General features: G+C 45.6%; 1 protein-coding gene across 1 annotated transcript in view; it reads right to left on the bottom strand.

The window, feature by feature from the left end:
- LOC135378033 (hemicentin-2-like) overlaps positions 1-15,795 on the bottom strand; it is a 470,485-nt gene that overhangs the window by 247,214 nt on the left and 207,476 nt on the right. The window lies entirely within an intron of this gene.

Raw genomic sequence — 15,795 nt, 5'->3', positions numbered from 1 at the left:
GACGGTTAGAGCCTGTTGTGATAATGAGGTTTATAGGCTATGCTCCGGTGTGCTTGCTTCCTCCTCATTCATTAGTGTTGGATAGCTTTGGGTTATGATGTGACATGTTCGACTCGAATTGTCTGCGACAGCATCAAGCACAATATTGCTTTTACTCATTATTTTAGTGCGCTAATGTGTTTGCCGAAGAAAAACAACATACAAACAGTATTTAAAAAGCAGCCTATTTAGACAACTAGGAGGGGAGGTTAATGTACAAAGGTTTCAAGTATGTTTCATGTACAGAGATTTCAACGATGCAGTGAAATCTCCTAGCCTTGTCGTCCTCAAGCGGGTGGAGTCGCTGTCCACATCCATGTTGCAGCTTATTACAATCAATAGTAGCCCCTAGGACCCGATTATTTTGTCCCTTAATATACAGTTTGTCATTTTTTTCAGCAACGTGTTATTTCATTCTTTCACGGATAAGCTCTGAAGGCGCAAAACACTGGTCTAGGACTCCCCCCCGCCCCCGCCCCCCGAGCGTATCACCATAGCCTTTCTCAACACCATCTCAACACACGAGTCTATAGCGATAGCCTTTCTCGAAACCACCTCATGTACTCTTCACGCTTAGAAAATGCTTCGATAAATCCGAATGGTGCAACATTCACATAATCGCAAAGAATCTGAAAGGATACTAAAAACGCAATGTCCTGTGACTGATAACTAAGGGCAGATCGAAACAATTGAGAACTTGAAACAAAACGAAACGTCGAAAGGACGAATAAAAAAGCCCGAAAAGGGTTGATAAATAGTACCAAAGTACATCTGAAACTTTTTGTATCTTTTCAAAAGAGAAGTCTTTATCATGCCTCGATGAGCTCCTTCAGAACGCATCTCAGATCGAAGCCGTCGCGGCCGTATAGTATATTTGAGCCTCCAAGGAGCACGAAGAGAAATCCCAGGATGTATGCCGAATTGATCCAGCTTTGAATGGAAAAGAACGCTTTGAGTAATGCGCTGAAACAGAAGTGAAGATAACATTGTCCGCCACTGCAATACAAGGCTCGCTTATATTTTCGTGTTAAATCTCCAAAGCGACGTTCCTAGAGACGCCTAGTAGTGTACAGGTTACATGCAAAGCGAACAGTTCGCAAAAAACTCCAAAGAGTACGAAATATATCGCTTCCTCGTTGTAGTGCACCTCGTTGAACGTTCGGGCCTGATGCGAATAAATCAGCTCGAAAATAACAATTTGTCATTTAGAGTCTTCAAAAATACGTCTGGCGAAATGGCGTAAGAATGTCTACTCGTCATTATGTCAAATGTCAATAGAAAAAGATGCGGCAAACGAAGAACGCTTCTTGCAAAATATAGAAAAACGGAGACGTACGAGGATTGCAGTAAATCAAGGGCAAGTGCACGGAAGTTAAAGGGGAGCGTGATATACAGGGTGTTTGCTGTAACGTGTACCTGAATTATATAAAAAAATCGATGTTGTACAAGGATGCCGCTTGCTGCATTGGTCTTTGTGGCACATTTGCCACCAGGAAAGGCCGATTTTGTCAATTTTCAACTGCAATAAATAGAATTTTTAAAATTGATCTCGCTAATTTGTCAAGTCAACCCCACGTTTTTCCAACGGAAATGGAAAGCGCATGTTCGATTTACCCCGAAACATCACTGAAGGCATCGAACACCACAGCGGAAACACAAGAAGAAAAAAAAATGCTAAAACCGCCGTTTTGGGACTCGCAATTGCCGGGCGCGCGTATTTCAGCGCCATGCGGGCCGTCGTTGCTCCACCCCCTTGACATTCCTTAGCCGCGATTCTCCCTCCGAGATATAGAACGACAGAAGCGTCAGGTGAAAATGAAGGCGTGACCTTATCAGAGGCAGCAGATTTTGTGCGGCGAAGGAATGTCAAGGGGATGGAGCAATGACAGCCCGCATGGCGCTGAAATACGCTCGCACGGCAACTTGCGAGTCCCAAAACGGCGTGTTTTTTTTTTTTGTTTTGTGCGTGTGTGTGTGTTTCCGCTGTGGTGCTGGATGCCTTCAGTAGGGTTCGGAGCCCGGGATCCCGGGACCCCGATATTCCGGGATTTCAGCATAATTTCATGTCCCGAAATCCCGGGATTTCGCAAGGTCAAATCCCGGGATTTCGGGATTATAAATTTCGGCTTTTCTGACAACAAATATTCGGTGGTACGAGTTAAAGGGAAAGAACGGTGTCCAAACGACTTTTTGTCTCAACCGTTCCTTCCCCGAAAAATAGCATTTGCAATCCGAAACCGAACCAACCTTATCGTCCACGACACATTAGCTGCTGACTCCTGTGAACTACGCAAGCCATAGCGGAGAACAGCCCTCATAGAGCATAAAACTCCCATGAAATCAGAAGCAGTCTTCCAATCCTACAACAAGAAATATTGCAGAATCTCTCTCTCTCACTGCAGAAACTCTCTTTTTGTTCTTTTGATTCGCACGCATTCTTCGTCTTTGTCTTTTGTCGTTCTTCTTTTGTCCTGACGAAAACAGTGCCACTGTCGTAACGTCGACTCCTTGCCCATTTTACTTTTTAACGTCTCCCTACGTAATAAACTAGTGTTTGTAACTTCCGTAAAATCTGTTTCCGCGTCTTTTTTCGCAACTTCTATATATATACATATATAGATTAGAAGCTTAGGAGGGCGGTTGACCACGAGAATGAAATAAGCAGGAAAAATCAGAAGACGACAAAGAGCTTACAGGAAAACACAAAGGGGAGTTTATTAACACATATAGGGATAGGGGTTGACGTTTCGGCAGTCAGCGCTGCCTTCGACGGGACTCCCGTCGAAGGCAGCGCTGACTGCCGAAACGTCGACCCCTATCCCTATATGTGTTAATAAACTCCCCTTTGTGTTTTCCTGTAAGCTCTTTGTCGTCTTCTGATTTTTCCTGCTTATATACATATATATATATATATATATTTGAAAGTAAAAAGAGAAAATACAGACAATCTTTTCAGAAAACTATAGATTCGGCTAGCAGAATAGAACACAACAGTCACGGTGGGCGAATAAAAGGCAAGAAGAGCAAAACGCACCACTCCATGTATTCACACAAGCGACATTCCTCAGAATACTCCAGCGGATGATGTGAAGTACGTCATTGATTTTAGCGGTTGTGTGGCGTGCGCAAGTAGAATTGCTGTACGTCATAAGTATGTATCTTCTCGTGCGCTACTAACTGCGGGGAAGGGGGGAATATGTTTATTAAGAAAAAGAAAGGAAAGGTCAGCCTGCGGTCAGGTCAGTAACTGCGGGAAATATACTGGGGCGCAGCCAGAAGATATTCCATAGCAGACGACAAGAAGCGACGCATTTCACTGCAAAGTCGACATTCCGGTACGGTGCGAATGCTCAATGTAATGCGCAGGTTTTGCCCCGTGAGCAGTTTTTTGCGCTTTTTTTTTCTCACTAGAATGTTCCGTGGGGATAGCGGAAGACGCGAACTATATCGCAATTTGTGATAGCACGGTTGTGCAAGCGGATACAGTCCTATGCGACATCCTGGGTATATTGCGAAAAAATCCCGATCCCGTCCCGGGATCTCGGCCTCCACATTTCGAAATCCCGAAATCCCGGCATTGTAAAAACGGCTCGGGATTCCGAACCCTAGCCTTCACTGATGTTTCAGGGTAAATCGAACATGCGCTTTCCATTACCGTTGGAAAAACGTTGGGTTGACATGGCAAATTAGCGAGATCAATTTTAAAAATTCAATTTATTGCAGTTGAAAATTGCCAAAAATCGGTCTTTCCTGGTGGCAAAAGTGCCGCAATGACCAATAAACCAAACGGCATCCTTGTACAACGTCTAGATTTTTTTATATATAATTCAGGGACACGTTACAGGAAACACCCTGTATGTGGCTCATTACAACATGTACGCATTGTACCGCACGGCAGAGTAGGAAGGGTGTTCAAGTGAAACCGGGACTTTCTGTCTCCTGAGTGCACAAATGGCTCGGGCTACTTCATTTTCGTGATTTTCACACGCGACAGGCCTCCGCGTTCACCACGTGGTGGTCCGAAGTTTGTACAAAACAGGAGACACGTGCTGGACAAGATGGCCGACAACAAGGTGAGCGCGCACATCGAACAGTGAATTGTCATGAAGTTTCTCGTGAATGAAGTCGTAAAGTCATCTGAAATTCACAGAAGACTTCAGGCTCAGTATGGCCACGATACACTTAGCCGCAGCAAAGCGTTTGAGTGGAGCAAACGGTTCCGAGACGGCCGTACATCAGTGCAGGACGATTACGGCCGGGGCGGCACAGAGCCCATCGTCAGAGTTCCTGAGAACATCCAACTTGTGGAGCGCCTGATCCTAAGGGACCGATGGATAACATGTCTCGAACTGGCTCGAAAGACGGACCTTGCTGTGGGAACGTTGAACACTATCATTCATGAACACCTCCAGTTTCGGAAAGCCGGGCCTCCACACGAAAGGAGTCCTCCTCCTAGAGGACAATGCACGCCCGCATACCGCGCATTTCACGACACACACCTTACAGGAACTTGGCTGCGAGTTGCTGCCACATCCCCCTTACAGTCCAGACTTCGCCCCCAGCGATTTCCATCTCTTCGGGCCACTAAAGGCGTTCCTTGGGGCCGCCACTTCAACTGCGACGACGAAATCAAGAATGCGGTCCGATCATGGCTGCTACGCGCCGGTAAGGATTTCTACGCTGCTGGCATCCAAGCCCTCGTGAAACGCTGGGACAAGTGCATTAGTGCAGCTGGAGACTATGTTGAAAAATAAAACTAATTTCTCGCCTGTAAGTTCATTTTACTTTTGCGAAAAATGAAAAGTCCCGGTTTGACTTGAACGCCCCTCGTATTTAAGAAACAGGATTTATTTTCCTATGTGTTCTACTTGGCGAGATATAAGTAATTGGGCACACGCACGTGTCAAGCTCTGACGTGAGATGAGCGAGAGCTAGGGTCATTCCAAGCCGTAGGCACGTGACCTCTCTCACGCTGTCTCACTGGCGAAGACGCCTGCCGTGACGTCAGAGTTTCGATATTCGCGGTGCCAATTTTCTACGCGACTGTTATCCCCTTTGATGTAAAGCTTGAAACGCAGGTTGACATCGATGCAAATAATTAAATAACTTAACAAACATAACTTGGGGCGAAGTGTCACAACCCCTTTAATAAAGAATTAGACCCCTCCCCCCCCCCCCCCACACACACAACGTTTCAACCTCTCTCTTCTTTTTTCTTCCAACAGAATTCACTTGAAGTGAGACTCACATATGGTGAAATGCTCATACAGTTCCGCCGAAGCGCAGCCTCTTCTGACGATACATCTATTTCGCTCTTTAGGTGTGCATGCGATCTGGGAAAAGTTGTTCGTATCATGATACTAATAGCTCAGTAGTCTATGTCACTGCCGCTTGCAATTATCGCATAATGAAATTTGAAACATATCTGCGGGTGATTACGAAAATGGCACACCAGCTAAGCGAAATACTAAATGCACTAAACCTTGAAGTTCTCTGACATTACTTTACGTTAATTTTTAATTAGCACCCTTTACCGTGGCGCACACGTTGCCGCTTTTGTGGACACATACGGTAATGACACCTTTTTTTTTTACCTTTAGTGTTCAGAGCAGAGAAACAACTGGAACAACTACACTGTAAACTTTTTCACACCTTTAAAGGTGTGCGCTATGCACATTCAATCTGGTTGCGTAACATTGCATCTCCAGGATTATATTTTACAAAATTCGGAAAGCATTACTAAAGATCAAGTGCCAGTGCAAATCTCGCTTTCATTATGTCTTGGATATCGTAGCTACGAGCTAATGCATATATGCATCGCTATCGATAATCGAGCACGCGCAAGTGTCTACAATACTGTTGAACAATGTTGAGATGTTGCAAGACTGAATTTTTGGAGGACAGACACCACTCGAGTAAAGAAAATTTGTGCGAAACCGTGCTCCATTATGATGTTACCGAAATTACACCTAAAAAGGCGTGCGCCATGCACGCTATTACACCTTTAAAGGTGTGAAAAGATTTAGAGTGTATACTGTACTATTCGATGTAGTATTGTTATGAAATTCATAATGGAAGTAATTACTTTGTAGGCAGAAACCGTATCGGACAACGCGACGAAAAAAGAAAGAATGGCAAGTTATTTATCCTCCGCTCAAGTAAGCTTCGCTCAGCATGTGTTCTGAATAGCAACACGAATTGCGAGAAGCAGTGGAGTTGGAAAAATATTCACCGACCTATAGACCAACTCCATACGATCGACAGTTGCATAAAAAGATCCCATAACCTCAATTGCCCGTGAAGTACCTGAAGTTAATGCGTTCCTTTGCGTGCGCTTCGTTGCTTTGCGTTCTTAATTACGACTATTTACATCACCAGAACGCCGTACCCGTGGCAATAATTACACTCCAGCCTTATGCGCCGGTAGCACACTCAATTTCCAGGTTCGCTTCGTCCCAACCATTGCGCCATTCATTAAAAACCGATTACATCTATCAGGGAGTACTTCAGAACTTCCATCTGCGTAGATGGACATTACAGTGATCTGCTGTAATGTCACTTCACCAAGAAGGGCAGTCATTCCGCCATTCGGAACGGACGCTACTGAACTTCGCACGGTGTGTAGCATGCGTATCAAACTTTCGCATGAAGTCAACCAAGGTGACGCGTCCTCATGGCGTACTTTAATTGTACGGCATTTGCGTGACAATGTTTCATCACACCCCACGCTTGTCGCATGTAGTGTTGTATCGTAAAAAATGCCGCCACTGACAGAAATCCCAAGAGACACCCGTGAGCACTAAGTATTTGCAGTACAATAAAAGGACGGGAAAAACGACCAGTTTCTTTTTTACTAGCGGAGGCAGTGCCTAGCAATGTCCTCAAGCTTTGGCCTCGCAGAAGCACCCATTATTAGTGTGTGTATTCCCCAGTGGTCAAACTGTAGCGCAGGACAGTGGAAGCATTGGGCAAGTTAGCGAAGTGTATACTCAGAACAGTGATCACTGTGACATGTTCGCCAACGTGTGCGATATGCTTGCCGACACTTGCACTTAGTGCTGTCGTAGTATGGTGGACTATATTCGTAATTTCTCCGGCACCTATTAGTCCTGACGGTCTAAAAAGGTTGGTTCAGGGAAGAAAAGCTATCTCACTACGGGGTTTTATTGCTGGCTAACAGATGGCTGAAAAAACTGCGACAAAAAAAAAACATAGCTGCTTCGTTGCGCATTGTACCAAAGGTGTTTAATGCAGTCGGGATTTTTCACGAAACCCTTTTGAAACATTTTTTTTTTCTTGAAGGTAGACTTTAAAGGCTTTTGAAGGAGTATATTCCCATGTGTTCACTCCTTTAGCTAAGTCGACGCGGTTGTCGTGCCGGGTGCTGTTGCTTGGCTTCGGCCACTGCCGCACGACCCGCAGCACCCTGACGAGCACGTTGTTTTCGTTCTGCTTCTTCGCGCCCTCGTTTTGCGTCCCTGCTCGGCGGCATCCTGATCTTCGGCCGCAGGCACTCGTTTAGCTGGCATTGTAAAGTCTGAATACTATATAATGACGCGCGGGAAGAGACAAACTGCATTTTATATGCTTTTCCATGTAGGCATCCGACGTCAAAGACCTCCCTCCGACGCCGTTGCGGAAACACAAACGGCGCATCTTTGTCTGTTCCTCATTTCTACTTTTTCCGTGCCGTTTCCACGCCTTCTTCCCCTACCGCGCACTCTTTCCACGCATATTTTCTCTGCCATGGACGGACCTACACAGCTGTGGACGGCGGTCCGCCTAATAAAGCTACCGCTTTCAAAGTAACCTCGGCAAACACTCCGCTACCGTTCCTTATGTCTCACACTATGACTCACCGACTGAAAGAAGTTGCTGCGCGAGTGTGTGTCGCTCGACAGTGTCGAAATGATAGAAATGATCCACGACTTGAGCCTCCACTCTAGCTGCTGCTTGAGATAGATTTCGTGCTTAAAAACTCGACCTTGACTCGAAACGGCCTCCGAGCGGAGGAAATCCTTCGCGCTTTCCTCGAGTGCCATATGGTATAGTGCCGGTGTTTCCTTGAAGCCCAATAGCTTCTCAAGTGGAGGAGCGCTTCTTTCCTCCACTCTCTGGGGTCAAGGCAGGGCGTCGAGTCGAGGATCGTTTAAGTATACGGCCCTCACTCCCTTTAGAGGTGGTAATGTGCCAAAAGCTGTGTTGAATGGTTTCGTAAATCTGGTAACTTCGTTAACTGGTATCACTCAGCCTGGTACGGGTTGTTTGCAACCATCATGAACTGGATGGATAGTATACTCCACTCAAGCTGATGCGCTGAATTAAAAAGAAAAATAAACCACGTGGATGATTGCTATAAAGGTGGACCCGCACTGCGTCGTAATCATGACATTTTGTCTCGTGTTCTACCGTGTGGGTGTTTCAGACGATCATATACGCTATCAATGGAAACCTTCGATTTGAAATTTACAGCAAGGAGAATAATAGCCACGTTGAAGAGAGTCTTTCATCCTGGAAATGACGCGGTCGTGCGACCACAATGCGAGTCCTTGCAGCAGCCACTCGCCTGATTTAATCTCTACACTCACTCGTAAGCATCGCTTACAAGACAAATCACAGGCTTTAGAGAACCTGTATGAACACAATTCTTGTTCAAAGGCTGCCACCATGTGGCGAGCGCTGCGACAGTCATGGTTTAGAATGTGCGTTATCTGTACCTCGCATACTGCGCGGAGACAGTGTTGCTCTTTTGTTAAATGGACGGAGCAGTACATCTTCCGAACAAATAATGCGGTACGTGAAATAACCAGATCTTTACCTGCCTATAATTTATTTATTCTACGCTCGTAAAAATTAGGGGGGGGGGGGGTGTTGAGGTAGCATGCCGTTGTTGGCCGCACTCAAGTGGGCATCATGTGGGACTATAGTAAAAAAAAAAGGAAAGTGGGAGAGGGGAGTTGAGGACTTCAAAGTGATGCATAGGCAGGATGACCGATACTGATGGGACGGAGGCACACTGCAGGTGACAGGTGCACTAGAGTGGTCTTTCCGCTAGGCCCGTTTCTTGAAGAAAGCGCACGAGGCCGCGAATTTTTGAAAGTCGTTCCGCACAAGAACCTTCGGGGAAGAGGACGTCCGTCAGTATGCCAGGCCTGGCGTGGAAAAGATGAGTTTCCCGCATAGTATGGTATGCACGGCATTCTGTCAGGATATGCGCGATAGTCTCCGGATGATTACAGTGTCCGCAACTGGAGTCGCAAAAATGAACTTCACCACGTAGCACGCTCGTAGCCAACCATCATCCCGAGTGACATCGTTCTTCCCCCTGATGTGCTGAAAACGGGGGGCGTACGCCATTTTTGTGGCATTATGTCGTTCATAATTGCCACAAAAATGGCGTGCGCCCCCCGTTTTCATCAAATTAAGGGAGAGAACGTTGTCATTCGGGATGATGGTTGACCAGGAGCGTGCTATCCGGTGAAGCTCTGTTTTTAGAGTGTAGGGGTGGGAGGGCTATCTAGTGTGAGAGCATCAAAGTTCGTACCGTGACGAGATCAACACTTTCTATCTTTTCTTTTCTTTTTTCAATAAATCAGTATAGGTCGCCCCTAGAGTTCACTGAATAGCTTCGCCCAGAGTATTGCATTCCTTTTCCCCGGCAATATATCGACAGCCGTCTGGCAACGTTGACAGCGCTGCTCTCCCATTGGACAAAATCTGCAACTCGGCGACATTTTGTTGACACGTTAGTGGAGCCTAAACTCTTAAAAATGAACTTCACCGCATAGCACGCTCCTAGCCAACTATCACCCCTAGTGACATCGTTCTAGCGCATGATTTGTGGAAAACAGGAGGCGTACGCCTTTTTTGTACCAATTATATACTGCATAATATTCACAAAGAAGGCGCAGAGGTTGACCTTTACTGGGTGTTTCACCTAACTTGTCACAAAAATGTATTTAAAAACCTAGTTGAATGAATATTATGGAGCCAACGGTGTTTATCTTCGGCGAACGTCTACCATTACATACGAGCACTTTGATCAATTTTCAATCGCGAGAAATTGCATTTTCTGAATTGAACATCGAAATTTCCCCAGCCAATTGTGCGTTTTTTCGCCGGAAACAGAAAGCGCATGTTGGATTTACCCCATTCTTCACAGAACACATTCCCTACTACAACATTTGGTAATAGCTGGAAAAAAAAATGCGAAAGCTGTCGTTTCGAGACGCAAAAATTGTCGGCTGCGCTCAGTTCTCTGTCAAATTAATGCAAGCAGCAGCGGAAGGAACCAGTAGCTGCGTTCACATGAATGCAACAAAAGCGTATCGTATCGAGTTATCGCAAAACATCCCCTCCGACTGTGCCACGTCAACCCATCCACTGGCCGGAATGAGTGGCTTCCAAGTTGAGAGGTCGTCCTACGCATGCTGGGATTTCGAAGTTCCGGTCCAAAATTTTAGTTCCGCTCAATTGGAGCAAAGCAATAGTTCATAAACTCTGGCTGAAAGGACAACCAAGATGGGTTCGCCTGGGAACGCCTGCCCCCCTTACAAGTACGTTACACTCTAAAAAAACGTAGAATTTCCTACCCAAGCTCGTAGAACGACAGTAGTTCTACCGTCCAGGCGCGCCTTCTCCTCCGCGGGTATAAGAGGCGGCGTACCTTTCCCTAGCTCCTCTCTCTCACGTTTGCTCTAAGCAAAAAAAAAAAAAAAAAGGGTAGAATTTCCTAGACAAGCTGGTATTACGACAGTTTCTACTCTGTAGTTTGTTTCTACTCTGCAGTTATACCCAAAAGGTAAAATTGGTTTGAGTAGAAATGTGGTTGCAATACAGCTCTACCGAGATGGGTAGAACATTCTCTTGGAGTGTACTTTAATACTTTGCACGCACTATTCTTATGGCAAAGTTTAGTTTTCCTCACACTTCGTGAATGTTTCGGTTTCGTCTTGCACGCGCTTTGAAATCGCGATCTTTTGCTGTGCGAAATGTTCCGTTATAACGTGGTCAATTTGACGTTTCAGATAACAAGCAACATTTCAGATATGATACAACGAAATGTACAGGCAGTATTTTACGCAGCAATTCTCTGCTCTCTGGGGATCATACGCATGTAGTCGTTTTCTTTTAGTTTGAGACGAAGTTGTCACTTTAATTAAATTTTTTAACATTATGAGTTTATAATGTTATCACAGCCACGCACAATTCGACATGGTAAGTACACAGCACGACATTTGGTGACAAGTGCCTACACACCTTAGTTCAATTTTCCTTTACGCTGATGACATTTTTCCAAAGGCGCAGGATCCCAGGGTATCGCGATACAGTTTATGTCCTTTTTCCACAGAATTAGTGCAGTTAAGCACTGGAGATCCGCCAATTTTTACGTTGAAAACACGCTGACGCTATGCGACTCCAGCAGTACTTCGGACCGGAAGCGTAAACCCACGTGACATTGCAACTTGCCTTACGTCATTTTGACAGGAAGTTACAAACCAGTCATAGGTGCGAGGAAGTGCGATAATTCGATACGATGCGCTTCTGTCGCATTCATGTAACCGCGGCTACAGTGACTCGCCCCTTCAGTGTTCTTCTTCATGCTTGTGCTGATAACGGTAGAATGGTTCAAACCAACACCTCCTAGATAGCAGAAGGCCTGCGCCCACATGACATATGGCTATATTCTTAATCGATCCTCGACTCGACCTCCCACTCGAACTACTCCTCGAGACCTGTTTCCGTTTCATAAATTGACCCGAGCGGAGGAAGTCCCGCACGCTTTCCTCGGCCACTATGTGGTAGCGCCGGTGCTTCCTTGAAACCCAATGGTCCCTAAAGTGAAGGAGCTCTCGTTTCCTTCACTCACTGGAATCGACAATCGAGGCGGGATGCCTAGTCGAGGATCGTTTGAGAATACGGCCGATAGCGTCACACATGAAGGCCTGCTGTGGATCAACACCTCCTAGATAGTAGAAGGTCTGCGCACTGCCCAACTCACGGAGGCCTGCGCGAGCTTTGCGAGCTGATTCGAGCTTTTCTCTTGTTCGCTCTTTCATTGACGTCATTGCAGCATCCACAGCAGGCCTTCGTGTGTGACGCTGTGTCACGTGGGGCGCAGACGTGATGCTGTCTAGGAGGTGTGTGGATGCTGCTACACTCTTAAAAATGAACTTCACCACATAGCACGCTCTTAGCCAACCATAATCTCGAATGATATCGTTATCTGCCCTGATTTGTTCAGAACGGGAGGCGTACGCCTTTATGTGACACTTATGCTGTTCATAATTTCACAAAAAAGGCGTACGCCTCCCGTTTTCAGCAAATCAGGGCAGGTAACGATATTATTGGAGATTATGGTTGGCTAAGAGCGTGCTATGTGGTGAAGTTCATTTCTAAGAGTGTATGACGTCAATGAAACAGCGAACAAGAGAAAAGCTCGAAGCAGCTCGCAGACCTCACGCAGGCCTCCGTAAGTTAGGCAGTGCGCAGGCCTTCTACTATCTACACTCTTAGAAATGAACTTCACCACATAGCACGTTCCTAGCCAACCATCATCCCGAATGACAGCGTTCTCGCCCCTGATTTGTTGAAAACGGGAGGCGGAGCCTATTCTGTGCCGTGCATAATGAACACAAAATAGGCTCCGCCTCCCGTTTTCAACAAATCTAGGGCGAGAATGTTGTTATTCGGGATGATGGTTGGGTAGGAGCGTGCTATATGGTGAAGTTCATTTTTAAGAGTGTAGGAGGTGTTGTTCAAACGCAGTTATCTGAAACAACAGCGAGGAGGAAAGAAGAGACGAGTCACCATTCTTTCTCCGCCGCTTGTTGCATTAACTTGACATTGACGGAAAACTGTGCACGGCCAACTGTTTGCACCTCGCGAAACGAAGATTTTCGCAGTTTGTTTCTTTCTTTTCCTCCTTTTCTTTTTTTTTTTTCCTTTTTGTAGCTATTACCATTGCAGGGGGGAATGTATTTTGTGGTGGAATGGGGTAAATCCGACATGCGCTTTCTGTTTCTGGCGCGAAAAAACAAAATCGTCACATTGGCTTGGCGAATTTCAATTTCTGTCTCGACCGAAAACTGGTCAAAGTGCTCGCATGTCATTGTACAAGTTTGCTGAAGATAGACCAGTGATTCCACTGATCACATGAGTTTCGGACAAGTATAGATTTTTAAATATATAATTTTGTGACACGTTAGACGAGACACCTTGTATATTCCTTTAGCGGCCTTTACTTGAAACCTATACCGCTCTATAAAGCTATCTTCCATCCAGCAGCTCCTTAGTTGGCTCGCACTCCATGTCGTTTTTGTTTTGCGCCGCGAGGGTTTTGGAAGAGGCAGGTTGAGAGTAGGCTTACTGTGATGCCATGGTAGTGGGGTACGTGTGGCTCAAGAAGGTGTATCTATTTTTAAATACACGACAAAGAAGTAAAAAGAAGTAGGATTTTTTTTAGAGATTACTCTGCCGGTGCAACATATTACGACGCACGATTTCCCCATCCAAGCTAGCGCAAAGACAAAGGCTAGTAATGCGTGTTGCAGTTAGCACGGGGCGCCTGCTTGCGCGTATGGACGAAGCCACACAACTGCGGATTGAAAGCGATGGGTATCCATGGATGGCGAACAACGTACGCACGTTGCGGACGGCAAACAAAAGTTGGAAACGGCGGCGATGGATTTCGCCAACAATACTTCAACTGGTGGTAAAGGAATGACATACTACACAACAATCACAAGATAGAAAGTAGCTGCTCTGACGCTGAAACACACAGACAAGACAACGGATGTCTATTTCGGCATGAGAGAACTGATGTTCTGAGGCTGGAACAACATAGAAGGGACAAATACATACAAAGCCTCAAACAGCCTATACAGCTGGCTAACCTTTTCAGTGACTTTCATCTTTCTTCGTCTATTTCGGCCTCAGAGCAGTTACTTTCCAGACGTTCAACAGATGCCGCTGCCTCGTCCTTGCGTTGTATGCACGTATGTGTGTGTGTGTATGGGCATATGAGAAAAAATATAGGCGAGAATGTCGGGAGAGTGAGTGCATGCCCCGTTAGTCGACTGAGGCCCCTCGTGAAGTGGTCGGAGCGAATATACCAGAGTAGCTTAGTGGTTATAGCGCACTCGACCGGCAATCGAGAGGTACGTGGTTCGATTGTCGTGATTCGATTCTGCTGTCTGGCTTTTTCGACGACTACCACATTTCAATTGCTCAAAAATCATAAGATCAGATTCGATTAAAAGGAATAATGAATCACAATTCGCGACATGTTCTTCGCCTTTCTTTTAATGCACAGGTCCTGTAGTGGAATCATTTGTGATGATCTGTATGTAGTTTAACTATACACTCTTAAAAATGAACTTCACCGCATAGCACGCTCGTAGCCAACCATCATCTCGAATGATATCGTTATCTGCCCTGATTTGGTGAAAACAAGAGGCGTACGCCTTTTTTGTGACAATTATGAACAGCATAAGTGTCACGAAAAAAGGCATACTCCTCCCGTTTTCAACAAATCAGGACAGATAACGATATCATTCGAGATGATGGTTGGCTACGAGCGTGCTATGCGGTGAAGTTCATTGTTAAGAGTGTACCCTGAGAGAGCTGAAATAAGATGCACCACTTGGCACGAACTAGGCTAGCATTGTCTGTGTTCCGCATACAGATTTGGTATACAGGGTGTTTGCTCTAACGTGTTCAGGAGTTTTATTTAAAACGAGCGATAAAATAGGAACGAGCGCTACTTTTCAGCTACTTGACTAAGAAACAGTACCTGTTTCTTACTCAAGTAGCAGAAAAGTACCACTTGCTTTTCTTTTATCACTCGCTTTAAATATAATTTCTGGACACGTTAGAGCGAACACCCTGTATATGGTATACCGCATACAGCGAAGCCCAGTTCATACAACAATTTCGATCATTCGTGACAAGAACTTAATGGCGTTCATTGAACACTGGCTGGTACATTAGTGCCACCATAATTAAAGACTGAAAAGATCCCTGCACGAACACGTCCCACCAAATAGAGCGATCACGAAGTACCCTTGCGTGGAAAACACAGGCACAAAATTATTTACATCTTAACTATGAAACGCACGCAAACACGCGAAGCTGTCATTAGGCCCTTGATGATTGCGCAGCGCAGTATTTTTTCAACGAATTATCCGCCTAAAAACATAGCGGAACGTACGCCTCTATGCAGGTGCGGTAAGGCAGTTTAGGTAGCCCTGTTGTCTTTCTATGAGGACAGTTCGCATATGACATCTCCGTTTTGTAAATGATGGAATACGTGAAACGTTGCGATGACCGTGCTGCTTCACGCAGGCAGATATAAAGGCAGACATTTGTGTTATGAGTAAGGCGTTGTGTGTGAGTATTCCCAATATATCGTGGCTTACGATGCTAAGGGAATAGGGGTTGCATGGCATGTATTTAAAAAGAAAAGCACTAATAAATGATGTTGCAAAAACAAGACAATTTGTCCCATTTCTCCTGCGTTAAGGCTGCTCGTTTCCCAATATAAGGAAGACCCATAAAGGCTAACGTTCGGCCACGCATTTCTTCTGCATGCAGAAGGTTAGCCTCCACTTCTGATTGAACGGATTCGTGCAATTGAGAAAGGATACTCTCTCAGCATCACTCAGGTGTTTGCAATATGAGATGTTGCTCCGTGTCTCGGCATGCTGCTTTTAAAAAGCACTGTTTCCGTTACCACATGCCTGCAACTGTGGGACG

Source organism: Ornithodoros turicata, chromosome 1, assembly GCF_037126465.1.
Source record: "Ornithodoros turicata isolate Travis chromosome 1, ASM3712646v1, whole genome shotgun sequence".
Classification (NCBI taxonomy): domain Eukaryota; kingdom Metazoa; phylum Arthropoda; class Arachnida; order Ixodida; family Argasidae; genus Ornithodoros; species Ornithodoros turicata.
This window is presented reverse-complemented; position numbering and strand designations above follow the sequence as displayed.